Here is a 16,750-nt window from a genome sequence, read left to right on the forward strand (position 1 = left end):
CAGCCGGGTGGCTGCTGCTATCATGTTATCCACCAGGTTAGAGTAATGCCCATAAGGTGTTGGAACCTGTTGAGGTGGGGTCAAATCCCTTCGGGGCTGGTCTGGCACACAAGGTTGGGTCGCTGCTCCGGCCTTAGCAACCCGGGTTACGCTGGGTGGGTCACTCGTTCCTGCCCCAGGTGTGTTAAAAAGATTTCGTCCCTCAAACTATGAAGGTAAGTGGCTCTGATGCCTCCTTCGAAGAACATCATTGGACGCATTCTGATCCAGAATCGGACGAAAAGCTTCTGCTTTCGTCCGATGTGACTCAGCCTCCAATGAAGCCTACTTTGTTGCCATCCTGGCATTCTCTGCATTAAGATCCTCTCGGGCCTTGGCCACCTCGTCTCGCACCTTTGCGACCTCTGCATTGGGTCGTGCTTGACTCGCCGGAGTTACCTCTATAGCTAACAGAGTCATCAAAGCATCCAAGATCTCAAATAAGACTTGAGTCGGCGGGTGTATAGAGCCACTCGCCCCGGCTGTCACAGCAGCAGTTGAGCCGGAAGTCATCGCCGCGGCCGTTGATGAATTTGGCATCGACTGTGTACCAGCCATGAAAACAGCAGCCCTGCTCATAGGGATCCGGAATATTGTCACCATCAGAATAGCCCCCAAGCCCACCGTCTTGAAGCTGATAGATTGACTTGGTCTCTCCAGTTGAGGACTCATCACCTGAATAGATGACCATCTCTTCACCAGACGCAGAGCCTTCCTCAAGATCCGCCCCCATGAACAAAGCCAGCAAATACGTGCTTCTGGCCGGGTTGAACCATGGCGGGTCGCGCGCGCTGAGCCATCTCGATGACGTCGGCGCAAGTGTCTGGCTCAGGTTCCGATTCGCCGATCTTGTCGATGAAGACGTGAATTCCACTGAAGGGCACCCGGTACCCGTATTCGATTCAATCGGCCTCGGGGCCCTAGCCAGCGTCGTCGATGTAGATCTTGGCACGGCGACTCTGCGTATCTTGTGATCCCTGAGAAGTTGCCCTTCAAGAACTCAAAACCATCGTGCTCTGGCCCCGCGGTGGGCGCCAACTATCATGGTTTTTTCATGGTAGATGCCCTAGTGAAGGGACTTAGGTGTGGAGCCATCACAACGTAGGTTAGCTCGAAGGGGTTAAAAGGGACAAAGGACACAAAGGATTTACCCAGGTTCGGCCCCTCACAACGAGGTAAAAGCCTACGTCCTGCTTCTAGTTGTATTGCTTGAGGTTCGATTACAAGGGAGCGATTACGCTTGAACTAGCTATCTATTAATTGTTTCTTGAGTTAACCCGCCGCCGGGTCTTGCCTTTATATACATAGGTCGAGGCCCGAGGCTTACAAGAGTCCGAGCCGGATCACACAACGTGACTGGCCTGGTTTCTAGGTTGTCTTGCCTTAACAAGCAAGCCACCATGTGGCGGTTCTCATATCCGGGTCTTGGACCACCACTAGGCCCGCCTCTATGAGCTACCATCTCCACACTTTGTCTTCTTGGGCCTTCTTCATGTTAAGCCGCCAATGGTGTAACCCATCCCCTCCGGGCGGGTCCCACCTCGGGGTTATATCCCCAACACTATGCGTTAGCAATAGTTGTAGAAGCAATAGTTGGCGAGACGACCCCGACGCAATGATGGAGATCAAGGTGTCGAGCCGGTGACGATGGAGATCATGACAATGCTTTGGAGATGGAGATCAAAAGCACAAGATGATGATGGCCATATCATGTCACATATTTTGATTGCATGTGATGTTTATATTTTATGCATCTTATTTTGCTTAGAACGGCGGTAGCATTATAAGATGACCCCTTCACTAAATTTCAAGATAAAAGTGTTCTCCTCGAGTATGCACCATTGCCGAAGTTCGTCCTTTAGAAGCACCTTGTGACGGTTGGGTGTGATGGACTCTACTTTCACATACAACGGGTGTAATACAGTTTTGCACATGTAGAATACTTGGGTTAAACTTGATGAGCCGCATGTACATACATGGTCTTGGAACATTGGAGACCGAAAGGTCGAACATGAGTCATATAGTAGATATGATCAACATAGAGATGTTCACCATTGATGACTACCCCATCTCACGTGATGATCGGACATGGGTTAGTTGATTTGGATCACGTATCACTTAGATAACTTGACGGATGTTTATTTAAGTGGGAGTTCTTTAGTAATTTGATTAACTGAACTTAAATTTATCATGAACTTAGTCTTATAGTTTTGCATATCTATGTTGTAGATCAATTGCCCGAGCTACCATTCACCTGAATTTTAATGCGTTCCTAGAGAAAGCTAAGTTGAAAGATGATGGTAGCAACTACACGGACTGGGTTCGTAACTTGAGGATTATCCTCATTGCTACACAGAAGAATTATGTTCTTGATGCACCGCTAGGTGACAAGCCCGCTCCCGCAAATCTAGACAATGTGAACGTCTAGCAAACGCGGTCTGATTACTACTCAATAGTTCAGTGTGCCATGCTTTACGGCTTAGAACCAGGACTTCAAGGATGTTTTGAACGTCATGGAGCATATGAGATGTTCCAAGAGTTGAAGTTAATATTTCAAGCAAATGCCCGGGTTGAGAGATATGAAGTCTCCAACAAGTTCTATAGCTGCAAGATGGAGGAGAACAGTTCTGTCAGTGAACACATACTCAAATGTCTGGGTACCATAACCACTTGACTCAGCTGGGAGTTGAACTTCCAGTTGATAGTGTTATTGACAGGGTTCTTCAATCACTGCGACCATGCTACAAAGGCTTTGTGATGTACTATAATATGCAAGGGATGAATAAAACGATTCCTGGTCTCTTCGCAATGCTTAAGGCCGCGGAGGTAGAAATCAAGAAGGAGCATCAAGTGTTGATGGTTAACAAAACCATTAGTTTCAAGAAAAAGGGCAAGGGAAAAAAGGGAACTTCAAGAAGAATGGCAAGAAAATTGCCACTCCTAGGAAGAAGCCCAAAGATGGACCCAAGCCTGAAACTGAATGCTTCTACTACAAAGGGACTGGTCACTGGAAGCGGAACTGCCCCCAAATACTTGGAGGATAAGAAGGATGGTAAAGTGAACAAAGGTATACTTGATATACATGTTATTGATGTGTACCATACTAATGCTCATAGTAGCGCCTGGGTATTTGATATTGGTTCCGTTGCTCATGTTTGTAACTCGAAACAGGAGCTACGAAATAAACGACGATTGGCTAAGGACGAGGTGACGATGCGCGTCAGGAATGGTTCCAAGGTCGATGTGATCGCCGTCGGCACGCTACCTCTACATCTACCTCGGGATTAGTTTTAGACCTAAATAATTATTATTTGGTGTTAGCGTTGAGCATGAACATTATATCTGGATCTTGTTTATTGCGTGACGATTATTCATTTAAATTAGAGAATAATGGTTGTTCTATTTATATGAGTAATATATTTTATGGTCATGCACCCTTGATGAATGGTCTATTCTTGTTGAATCTCGATCGTAGTAATACACATATTCATAATATTGATGCCAAAAGATGCAAAGTTGATAATGATAGTGCAACATATTTGTGGCATTGCCATTTAGGTCACATTGGAGTAAAGCGCATGAAGAAACTCCATGCGAATGGACTTTTGGAATCACTTTATTATGAATCATTCGATACTTGCGAACCATACCTAATGGGCAAGATGACTAAAACTCCGTTCTTCAGAACAACGGAGCAAGCTAATGACTTATTGGAAATAATACATACCGATGTATGCGGTCCGATGAGTGTTGAAGCACACGGCGGGTATCGTTATTTTCTAACCTTCGCAGATGATTTGAGTAGATATGGTATATCTACTTAATGAAACACAAGTCTGAAAATTTTGAAAAGTTCAAAGAATTTCAGAGTGAAGTGGAGAATCATCGTAACAAGAAAAATAAAGTTTGTACGATCTGATCATGGAGGCAAATATTTGAGTTATGAGTTTGGCCTTAATTTAAAAGAATGTGGAACTGTTTCACAACTCACGCCACCTGGAACACCACAGCACAATGGTGTGTCTGAACATCATAATCGTACTTTATTGCATATGGTGCATTCTATGATGTCTATTACCGATTTACCACTATTGTTTTGGGGTTATGCATTAGACAACTGCATTCACATTAAATAGGGCACCGTCTAAATCCGTTGAGATGACACGGTATGAACTGTGGTTTGGCAAGAAACCTAAGCTGTTCATGTCTACTACACAACTTTTTTCTCGTAGACTCGTGTTGGGCCTCCAAGCGCAGAGTTTTGTAGGATAGTAGGAATTTTCCCTCAAGTGGATGACCTAAGGTTTATCAATCCGTGGGAGGTGTAGGATGAAGATGGTCTCTCTCAAACAACCCTGCAACCAAATACAAGAAATCTCTTGTGTCCCCACCACACCTAATACAATGGAAAATTGTATAGGTGCACTAGTTCGGCGAAGAGATGGTGATAAAAGTGTAATACGGATGGTAGAAATATATTTTTATAATCTGAATAAATAAAAACTGCAAGGTAGCAAATAGTAAATGGGCACAAAATGGTATTGCAATGCTTGAAAATGAGGCCTAGGGTCCGTACTTTCACTAGTGCAATCTCTCAACAGTGCTAATATAATTGGATCATATAACCGTCCCTCAACGTGCAATGAAGAATCACTCCAAAGTTCCTATCTAGTGGAGAACATAAGACGGAAATGTTTGTAGGGTACGAAACCACCTCAAAACTATTCTTTCCGATCAATCTATCGTAGAGTTCGTACTAAAATAACACGAAGCTATTCTTTTCGATCGATCTAACCAAGAGTTCGTACTAAAATAACACCAAAGAAAATTCAGATTCATAATATTCAATCCGACACAAAGAACTTCAAACAGTGCCCCAAGATTTCTACCAGAGAAACAAAGACAAGAACATGCATCAACCCCTATGCATAGATTACCCCAATGTCACCTCGGGAATCTATGAGTTGAGTGCCAAAACATATATCAAGTGAATCAATACGATACCCCATTGTCACCACAAGTATTCAATTGCAAGACATATATCAAGTGTTCTCTAATCCATAAAAGTATTCAATCCGATAACAACGAAATCTCAAAGGGAAAAACTCAATTCATCACAACAAGATAGAGAGGGGAAGCTCGGGATCCTTCATCGTGTGACCACCCGTCATGCGGCTTCGAGCATATCCCTTTATGCGGATGACGTGGTCATTTTCTGCCACCCGGACTCCCACGATCTCACCACGGTTCGCAGGCTCCTTCATGTCTTTGGCCTCGCTTCTGGGCTGCAAACCAACTTCGACAAGTGTTCGGCCACTCCGATCCAATGCTCTGACGACCACATTGTTGCGATCGCCGCGGAGATGCAGTGCCCCGTCGCTCACTTCCCTATCACCTACCTCGGGCTGCCCCTCTCCGTTCGCAAGGCTTCTTCCATGATCTTGCAACCGATCATCGACAAACTTGGACGCGAGCTCTCCACATGGCGGGCATCCATGCTTTCCAAGGGAGACTGCCTTTCCCTTGTGCGCCATGTTCTCACCGCCATCCCCATGCACTTCCTCACTTCCATTGCCTTCAACAGCTCTACCATCAAGAAGGTGAACCAGATCATCCGAGGATTTCTATGGGCAGGATCTGACAAGGCCAACGGTGGCCAGTGCCTTGTCAACTGGCAGCGTGTCTGCCGGCCCATCTCTTTCAGTGGCCTAGGTATCCGTGATATTCAACGTACGGGCATTTCTCTCAGTGTTCGTTGGCTTTGGCTGCAATGTACCAACGCTTCTCGCCCTTGGAGCCACCTCCATATCCCCCATGACGCGGACGCGAGTGCAATTTTCAGAGCCTCCACGACTTGGCAGCTCAGTGCCGGAGATGCTTGCAGATTTTGGACCGACCACTAGATCAATGGCAGGTCCGTGGCCGAGATCGCTCCACTCGTTCTCGCTCTCGTCCCCAAGCGCATTCGGAAGGAGCGTTGCGTGCGTGACGGCCTGCACCAGCGCTCTTGGGTGCGGGACATCAGAGGCGCGCTAGGGCCGATGGCCATGGTGCAGTACGTCGAGCTTTGGTGCCTGGTGCGGCACACTCATCTCACCAGTGAGCCGGACACGCTGCGTTGGCGTTGGACTTCTTCCGCTACATACTCTGCAAGTTCCTGCTGCAAGGCTCTTTTCTTTGGAGCTTGTGAAGATCCTTTCTGGCGGCTCACTTGGCGACCTTGGTCCCCTCTCCGCGTCAAGTTTTTCTTATGGCTGGCCATGCAAGACCGCTGCTAGACCGCGGAGCGCCTTGCACGCCGTGGGCTGCCACATGACGATGCATGTGCCCTCTGCGACCAAGAGGAGGAGACCGTGCACCATCTCCTTGCCGGATGTTTTTTCTTGCGAAAAGTTTGGCACGGGATCCTCGGTTGGGCACGTGTGCCCATCGACCTCCCCTCCCCTGACACACCATTCTAGCTATGGTGGCAATCCTCTCTCGACCTCGCGCCCGCTTCTATGCGCAAGGGTCTATCCTCCCTCATCATCCTATCTGCTTGGTGGATTTGGAAGCACCGCAACGCCTGCATTTTCGAAGGAGCAACACCTTCGATCACCTTCACCTCCGAGACCATCAAGGAAGAGGCGCGCCTATGGGCCAAGGCGGGCGCCACCGGACTGCAACACATCATCCCCGACGCTTAGTCTCTAGTTCGGTAGCGGGGCTGAGCATACCCCCTTCTGTTGTGCTCCTTTGCTTGTACACCATGCCTAGTGCGTACATGGCATTGTATGCGTTGTAACACCATGCTTGTACTCTTCTTCTATCAATACAAAGATACACAGCTTGCGTATTTGCGGAAAAAAGATAGAGAGGAGGAAACACCATATGATCCGACTATATTAAGAAAGCCCATGATACATCAAGATCGTCACATCTCAAGAACACGAAAGAGAGATTAAACACATAGCTACTAGTACAAACCCTCAGCCCCAAGGGTGGACTACTCCCTCCTCATCGTGGTAACTGCCGGGATGATGAAGATGGCCACCGGAGATGATTCCCCCTCCGGCAGGGTGCCGGAACGGGGTCAAGATTGGTTTTCGGTGGCTATAGAGCCTTGCGGCAGCGGAACTTCTGATTTAGGGTAACCCCGAGGGTTTTCAGAATATTTGTGAATTTATAGGGTAAAGAGGGGGTGCGGGAGGCCACCGAGGTGGGAACAACTCACCTAGGCGCGCTTGGGCCCCCAGGCGCCCCCTATTGGGTTGTGCCCCCCTCAGAGCACCCCCCTCAGAGCACCCCCCTCAGAGCACCCCCCCTAGGTGCTGTTCTGGCCCATCCTAGGTGTTCTGGTCCATAAAAAATCTCCAAAAAGTTTCACGGTGTTTGGACTCCGTTTGATATTGATTTCCTGCGATGTAAAAAACAAGCAAAAAAACAGCAACTGGCACTGGGTCAATAGGTTAGTCCCAAAAAATGATATAAAGTTGCTAAAAATGATTGTAAAACATCCAAGAATGATAATATAATGGCACAAATACTTCATAAATTACAGATACGTTGGAGACGTATCAGCATCCCCAAGCTTAATTCCTACTCGTCCTCGAGTAGGTAAATGATAAAAGAAATAATTTATAAAGTGTGAATGCTAGCAAAGTGCACAAGTTTGATCAATGAAAATTTTAATCACTTTTCCTAGCATCATAACAACAATTCTTTCTCATAAAACTTTTCATGTTAAAGTAGCAACCAATTCACATGTTAAGGTTCAACCTATGTTCTTACTCACCAAGCAATTGTAATTCAACTTATTCAACAGAGTCTAAGTAAGAGCTCCACATACTCAACCATCATGTAGTCTTCTATGATTGCTAACACTCACCGCATACTGAAAGCACAAGTGCTCCCTGGGTGGTTTTGGTAATTAATGTCAACATATCTCTTGTTGGACTAACACTTTTACCTAGTATGTTTCAGATAAGTTCAACAATGGAGTGGCATGGACTAGAGGATGTGGAACCCCTTCAAGATGCTAAGGACAAAGGATTGGCTCAAGCTTCAAGATCAAGACTCTACATTTTCTATTTTAGTGATCCAAGATCACATTGAGTCTATAGGAAAAGCCAATACTATCAAGAGGAGATGAGGTGTTGCTTAATGGCTTGCTTGCTCAAAGTGCTTAGTGATATGCTCCAAAACCCTCAAGTACCTTCCCACATCCACATATGACCTAAACCAAAAGTCAAACTCGGCCCCACCGATTCTATCTATCCGGCGCCACCGAGTTTCAGATGTCATAGCCACTGCCACAAACCCTAGCAAATCGGTTTCACCGATAGGGATCTCGGTCTCACCGAGATGGGATTGTAATCTCTCTGTGTATGTCCATTACCAAAATCGGTCTCACCGAGTTTGAGCAATCGGTACTGCCGAGATTACAATGCAAACCCTCTGGTTAGCTTATTACCAAAATCGGTCCCACCGAGTTTTCCTGACCAACTCTCTGGTTAGCTTATTACCAAAATCGGTCCCACCAAGTTTGTGTAATCGGTCACACCAAGATTACGTTATGCCCTAACCCTAACCATATCGGTCCTACCTAGTTGCATCTCAGTCCCACCGAAAATCCTAACGGTCACTAGGTTTGTTGAATCGGTCCGACCGAGTTTAACCATTCGGTCCCACCGAGTTTGGCAAATTGTGTGTAACGTTTAGATTTTGTGTAGAGGCTATATATACCCCTCTACCCACTCTTCATTCATGGAGAGAGCCATCAGAACATACCTACACTTCCAATACACATTTTCTGAGAGAGAACCACCTACACTTGTGTTGAGGTCAAGATATTCCATTCCAACCATATGAATCTTGATCTCTAGCCTTCCCCAAGTTGCTTTCCACTCAAATCTTCTTTCCACCAAATCCAAATCCTGTAAGAGAGAGTTGAGTGTTGGGGAGACTATCATTTGAAGCACAAGAGCAAGGAGTTCATCATCAACACACCATTTGTTACTTCTTGGAGAGTGGTGTCTCCTAGATTGGCTAGGTGTCACTTGGGAGCCTCCGACAAGATTGTGGAGTTGAACCAAGGAGTTTGTAAGGGAAAGGAGATCGCCTACTTCGTGAAGATCTACCGCTAGTGAGGCAAGTCCTTCGTGGGCGATGGTCGTGATGGAATAGACAAGGTTGCTTCTTCGTGGACCCTTCGTGGGTGGAGCCCTCTGTGGACTCACGCAACCGTTACCCTCCGTGGGTTGAAGTCTCCATCAACGTGGATGTACGATAGCACCACCTATCGGAACCACGACAAAAACCTCCGTGTCTCCAATTACGTTTGAATACTCCAAACCCTTCTCTGTACATTCTTGCAAGTTGCATGCTTTACTTTCCGCTGCTCATATACTCATTGCATGTTTGCTTGATATGTATTGTGTTTGTTAAACTTGTGCTTAAACTCCACTTAAACTTAAGAATATTAAAAATTGCAACTTTTGGCACTTAGTGTCTACCCCCCCCCCCTCTAGACACCTCTTCTCGATCCTTTCAATTGGTATCAGAGCTTTGGTCTCCATTGCCTTGGTTTAAACACCATTGGAGGAAGATGGATGTGTCTACTTTGGGGAGTCTTAGACATAGAGTGCCTATTCTTGCTGGAGAGTATTTTCATGAGTGGAAAAATGAAATGCTTGAGATTTTCAATGAATATCATTTGAACAGGTACATTACTAGCCCTTGCACACCTCATGTTGATCCTTTGCACCCTACCCTAGATGAAGATATTGACATGATTCGCAATCTTAGAACTGTTAATCTTATCACTAGAGGCTTGCCTAGAAACTTGATTGGATGTTTGCCTACTCTTAAGTGTGCCTACACCATATGGAAATTTCTTGATGAACTCTTTCCTAATTACTCCTTGAAAGATCTAGATGAAATCCTCCATAAGTCTATTGCTTTGATTAAGATGAGTTCCAATGATCCCAAATTTGGTGACTGCTTATTTGAGCTTACTAATCTTATGAGTGCCAAAGGAGATGTTGGAATCATTAGCAATATCATTTCCAGAGCTATTAGAATTCATAAAGATAACTATAGAAATGATCATTTATCTAATGAATTTCCCTCTCTAGGAATTGATCAATCACAAGATGATGTTGAACATGAATACTCGGATGAGGATGAGGATGATGATGATGATAGTGACTATGATCTCGATGATGCGATGAGACACTTTGGTCTTATGGCAAATCTTCGCGGCTACATGGCTGGAGGAAAGGAATGGGTCCTTGATAGTGGATGTACTGATCATATGACCGGAGATAAAGACATGTTCCGTGAGCTTGCTGAAAATGACGGCCCTCGAAAGTATGTCACTTTTGGTGATAATTCAAAGGGTAAGGTGGCCATCTCACATGATAGCTCCATACAAAATGTCATGCTCGTTGAATCTCTTGGCTACAACTTACTTTCAGTATCTAGACTTGCTGATTTTGGTTTCAATGTCCTATTTACTGAAGTAGACTGCTAAGTGTTTCGTAGAGATAATCATAAAATGGTCTTTACCGGTATACGTAGAGGAGATCTTTACATTGTTGATTTCACTAAAAAGGCTCAACCTAAAACTTGCTTAATTGCCAAATCTTCTAAAGGCTGGTTGTGGCATAGAAGACTAGGTCATGTTGGTATGCGAAATCTTGATAAGCTTATTAAAGGTGATCATATCCTTGGAATAAAAGATGTCATATTTGACAAGGATAGACTTTGTAGTGCTTGTCAAGCAGGAAAACAAGTTGGAGGAAGTCACCGCGCGAAGAACATCATGACCACAAGAAGACCACTCGAGCTACTTCACATGGATCTCTTTGGTCCAAATGCCTACAAGAGTCTCGGTGGTAACTCATTTGGTCTAGTCATAGTTGATGATTTTTCAAGATTTACGTGGGTGTTCTTTCTTGATGACAAATCGCAGGTCCAAAAGATCTTCAAAAACTTCGCTAGGAAGGCCCAAAATCAGTTTGATGTGAAGATCAAGAAGGTTCAGAGCGACAACGGAACGGAGTTCAAGAACGCAAATGTGGACACCTTTCTTGACGAAGAAGGGATTTCACACGAGTTCTCGGCTACGTACACACCTCAACAAATGGAGTTGTTGAAAGGAAGAACCGGACTCTTATCGAGATGGCAAGAACTATGCTTGATGAGTAAAAAACGCCAAAGCACTTTTGGGCGGAAGCGGTTGAGACAGCTTGTCGTGCAACAAATCGCTTGTATCTTCACAAGCTACTCGGCAAGACGGCATACGAGCTCCTCACCGGTAACAAACCCCAAGTTGGATACTTTCGAGTATTCAGCTCAAAGTGCTACATTCTTGATAAGCATCATTGAGGGAGTCCTGGATTAGGGGGTGTCCGGACAGCCGGACTATATCCTTTGGCCGGACTGTTGGACTGTGAAGATACAAGATTGAAGACTCCGTCCCGTGTCCGGAAGGCACTTTCCTTGGCGTGGAAGGCAAGCTTGGCGATACGGATATGCAGATCTCCTACCATTGTAACCGACTCTATGTAACCCTAACCCTATCCGGTGTCTATATAAACCGGAGGGTTTTAGTCCGTAGGACAAGGTACACATCAACAATCATACCATAGGCTAGCTTCTAGGGTTTAGCCTCCTTGATCTCATGGTAGATCTACTCTTGTACTACCCATATCATCAATATTAATCAAGCAGGACGTAGGGTTTTACCTCCATCGAGAGGGCCCGAACCTGGGTAAAACTTCGTGTCCCTTGCCTCCTGTTACCATCCGGCCTAGACGCACAGTTCGGGACCCCCTACCCAAGATCCACCGGTTTTGACACCGACATTGTTGCTTTCATTGAGAGTTCCTCTGTGTCGTCGCCATTAGGAAGGATGCCTCGCCCCGCTTTAAAGACGCACCGTTGCCAAGGGAGTTTTGGCTGTCGGCCAAACCCTCCGGCTAGGTGGTTTTCTTATGACCGCCTGTTCGGCTTTTGCGCCGACGATGACCTCTTGAGCCATCGAAAACAATCTTCATGTCAGCTCGGAACTTGCCGAGCAGTTAGATCCAATGGAGCTTTCCTCCATAAACGAGCTCTTGGATCGCTTCGCCGCCCTGGGAGTCGCTACGGATTATGACCAGATCGGGCCTAAAACCGATCTGAGAGAGATTAACTCTCCCCAAGTCACCCATCACGTTGCCGTGGTAGAGGGACAGTGCGGCGACCCTTCATCTATCTTAAGGACTCGCTACATCCGGATTCCCGATCCCTCCAAGCCGGGTACCCGCGGAGGGGAGGATATCACTCAAGACCTGAATTTAGAGTCAGGCGACGGGCTGGATTCATTAGACAACATCCAGGCACTACAACAGGAACCCCCCTTCTGCAACACATGGATGCGTTGTTGTATGTCCGTATATGTGTTGGAAAGGTCTACACCAACAGATTAATATGTGTTGTTGTAGGTGGCGTTGCAAGGGTCTACAACAACATATATGCATCCGTTGGTAAACAATGTCAAGAAGCGTTGCAGGATAGCAACATATTGAGTTAGAGCCTAACAACACATCATATACGTTGTTGGTACCCTGCACAAGAGGATCGCCATCCAGCCCAATATTGGTTGATCCAGCCCATATTACCATCCAACAGCCCAATATAGGTTGATCAAGCCCAAATTTCTATGAGGCTGCCCAATATTGATTGATCCAGCCCAAATTTCTATGAGGCCATGACCACTTTTGCTGTTTGGAATTATTTTCCTGTACAGTTATTAGTTGGCCCGATTCAATGGAGGCTAATTTTTTAATTGACCAATTCAACTGTCCAACACAAGGTATTTTCACATCACATCACAATTAATTAGTCTATATAACATCGACGCCAAAGTTCCCAATCACGATTCATAGTTCACATTCCCCATAAGCTAAAATAACACAAGCTACATCACCACCTGCTACAACATGTAGCTTCAATACACACTAAGAAACAGATTAACAAATGAGTGGTCTTGATCCAAACATAATTGTACAGCTCTCCTCTTCATCAAAGGCACATTTGTCGAAGGCTTTTTCTCCCGACTTATTGTAGGTGGCTAGAGTTGCTCTGGTCCTTATTTGTCCATCCCAACTTTTTGGAAGATGACTTGCATATCATGCCATCACAAGAATAAGGCTAGAATTTGCAACAAAGACATAAACAGATCGGTAAGCATGAGTTACAAAAAAACATCTATCATTGCAACAAAATTCCACAGTTTAGTACTAACCCTGTTCTCCTGACTGTAGCTATGTAAATATTACCTAAAATTCAACATTTTACAATACCCTACTTTTCGTAATATCCATCATGACATTTTACCTATACTGATAAGAGAACCATATCCAAATGAAATGACAAATAAATTTAGTGGCTCGAGATATCAAACCAAAACAAAAGAAGCCATTATCCTTCTAACACAAACCACCAAGATCATTACCATCAAAGATCTGCTTGTCAAATAGGATCCCAATTTGTGAACGATCCATTTTCTTTGAAAGGAAGCATCACTCTGCCTCAATAATCATAACTTAGGCCCCTAAAGACCAACCAAGAGATTTATCAAGTTGTATATGGAAAGAGTATTGTCATCGTAAGAGGTATTGTCTATTTTTTTGTCTGAACTCTAGCACACATATATAGTCAGGACAACAGATTCACTGTTGTTGCAAGTGGGCTGAAATTAAAGCTCAGTTAGATATCTGAGATCATTGGTGATTGGATTTTATGATGAAGTCATCATCGGCATCTTCACTGTGCTTTTGCACTATGCTCCACATTCCATGATTTATTATGTTATCTTATCATAAGATTTCTTTGTTGTCTATGGAGATAATAGCCCATGCTCCATTAACCTGCACTTGTATCAATGGTGTGTTTGTCATGTATAATGCAGTGTTATTACTATAGCAAACTAGGTAGTTTTCTAACCCGTCAGCTCTGAATGATGATACAAAGCTACTACTTAAAACTATTCTAAACTGGACTGGAATACATTTAGGGATCAATCAGACTAGGTGGGGATTCCCTCATGGTTAGTACTACTAGCATAGTTGGGAGATTAGTACCTATTTGCACATTACATCTACCATAAGAGAAATAAATCAAATATACTTGTGCCTTGTAGCTAGATACAATTTGACACATATAATCAATGAGACAGACTAGCTGGGGACTACAACAGAAACGTGGAGCATACTTACTAGAACCTGGTCTGAACATAATTGGTGGGTATTTAAGGATAACAGGTGGTGCACCTACAAATTTAGCCATCCCACTGGAGGGGGGCTGCTTGGACAGTAATTCGGAAAATAACCTGAGTGGTTTCTTCAGCCAAATTTAGAGGATCTTAGATCGAAATGGCATTATGATTTATGGATCTCCCACCTCCTATACCCTGCAAAGGATAACACAGAAGATTAGATAACATAACATGGTTGAAGTTGAAGAGAAATGTCACGCTGCACACGTTGGCAGCTAGTCCTTGCTATCACGAACGGGCCGTCACCAAGATTCGCGTTAGAGACAACAACACTCTCCTTATTGAAACGGCAAAAACATTTGTCCACACCGTATAACCCGCATATCAGTAGTATTTAGCAGGTAGGACAGAGAGACTTGCGACCACCAGGTGCGCACACGACGCAGGGCCGAGCCCACAAGGGGACTTTTGCAACCAAAAGCTGACATTTATGCCCAAAGCTCCACTCCTACCACCGCTCTGAGCTGGCAAAAGCTTTCAAATTAAACCATTCTGTACTGATCTAACTAAGTATGTGCCTCATCTACCATGTATGGTGCATATAAACGATCCAACGGTAAATGCTAAACAAAACTGACACTAATTAGCAAGTTGCCATGTTAGAAATAACTACAAATTTGATTGGAAGTTAGTTTGCTGGTAATTTTGGACGGGCAATAAAAAACTAAATGGATATTTTGTATTTGTCCTAATTGCAATCGCACCAGCAATGGTTAATTGTACATTCGCAATTGATGTGCTTAATTGATGTGTTTGTGCTAACTGCAATCGCACCAACAACTATCAAAAAACCAAAAACTACTGCCGCGTCCTATACTATATTACTATAGTATATTCGCTTTGGCGGCTGGAGCTAATTTTTATTAGTACCATCTCTCTCTAACACGCACCATCGTTCATACCCAACCGTCAGTATGGTAAAAATCCCTCCCATGGCTAATGAAACGAGCAACACCGCGACACGGCATGGCCCGCGCATGCCATGTTCATGTGCGTGGGAGGCCCCAATTCCGTCTTATATCTTTGTACACAGTTGTATTGCTAACGATGTGTGAATTAAAAAGATTTTCTGACACACATCACGAGACAACTACCAGCGGTGAGATAGTACTGACCAGTAACCACCTTGTCCAGAACGGCCGCACTCTGAAGTTGAACAGCAAGCTTGCTTGGAATCGGTACTAATAGGTTGACACATGAGTAGAAGACAACAGCTGGGTCGCAGGGGATGCTTGTTTGTAGTAATTGAGTTGGCAATTAATGAGATCCATAAAGGTAGCATAAATCTGAGGAAGCTAGGTGTGGACGAGGAATCAGATACGGGAGATACCTGAGGCGAACGGACGTGCAACGAGCGGGGGTGCTCGCCGGGGACCATTGAGGAGGCGATGCGGCCGGAGGGAGGCCAAATCTGGAGGTGGCCACCGCCATTGACCTTGTCGCTGCAGCATGATCCAGGAAAACGAAGGGAGGTGAGTGGAAACGACGATGGCAGTGAGGGGAAAGGTGGCGACCGGTTTCCCTACCGTGCCCCTCTTCGTCCTCGGCGGCGGCGGGTAGAGAGCGGCGAGAAAACAACGGGGAGGGGGCAGTCGGTACTCCGCAGGGGAGGAAAAGCACCTCAGAGGCTAGATCCGGCGGGAAGACGGGGCCGTAAAGTGCGAGCAGTGGCGGGTCAGATCAGATCGGAGCGGCGGTGCTAGTACAGGTGCAGCTGCGGGAGAGAACCGGCATGGCGTTCGTGGGTTTGAGGGAGATAAAATTAGGGATTTTAGAGGTAGATTAATATGGTGGCTGGAATTTTCGCTGATCCCGCCACGCTCATCCAAAACTTTTCAGGCCCGGGTGCTCTTTTCTTTTTAGCTTTGGGCGCTCTTTCTTTGTTGGTGGAAAAAATATCGCTCATCCCGCCACGTGTATTGCCCGATTCCTTTCTCTGTTGCATAGGTGCTAGTGAACCTACATTGTTTTTCTTTTTGAAAGATCCAGCATTGCTGACTTCAATTAGATTTAATAGAAAGCAACGGAAGAACAACGAGGACGATCCGAAGATCAAAGGAAAAAAAGGCAGCCGTATTGACTGCAGAACAACACTACACTTACAAGACGGAACGCCATCCGCCCACAGCGAGCCAACGCAGCTCCGACTCCGGCAGAGAATCTACGGAGAACAAATCAAGGTTGGCGTCATGGAAGATCACCGAACGGACCAGATATCGCTCGTCATCGTACGCTACCTGGGCCCCGCACCACAACTTCGACTTCACAGCAACAAGCGGCCGAGGTAATCAACAGGGAAAACTTATGGTCCGGAATTCATTGTGTTTTCATCTAAAGAACAATGAACCACGATTCGGAAACATATTCCGAGTGCCCCAGAAGCACTCGGTCCTAACCGAAGGACCG

The 16,750-nt window shown here is 45.3% G+C and overlaps 1 long non-coding RNA gene across 4 annotated transcripts; it reads right to left on the reverse strand.

Annotated features, from left to right (window-relative positions):
* Positions 1-12,883: 12,883 nt before the first annotated feature.
* LOC125509455 (uncharacterized) lies at positions 12,884-16,195 on the reverse strand. 4 transcript variants are annotated; one of them, XR_015611490.1, is made up of 4 exons: positions 15,871-16,195; positions 15,460-15,786; positions 13,523-14,479; positions 12,884-13,218 (listed from the first exon to the last, which is right to left on the reverse strand). It is a non-coding gene; the product is annotated as an uncharacterized LOC125509455 (long non-coding RNA). The 4 variants fall into 4 exon arrangements; XR_007284110.2 differs by having other exon boundaries at positions 12,884-14,479; positions 15,460-15,575; positions 15,675-15,786; positions 15,871-16,190; XR_015611489.1 differs by having other exon boundaries at positions 12,884-14,479; positions 15,871-16,193.
* Positions 16,196-16,750: the final 555 nt, after the last annotated feature.

Source organism: Triticum urartu, chromosome 7A (assembly GCF_056163025.1).
Source record: "Triticum urartu cultivar PI428250 chromosome 7A, HENAU_Tu73, whole genome shotgun sequence".
Classification (NCBI taxonomy): domain Eukaryota; kingdom Viridiplantae; phylum Streptophyta; class Magnoliopsida; order Poales; family Poaceae; genus Triticum; species Triticum urartu.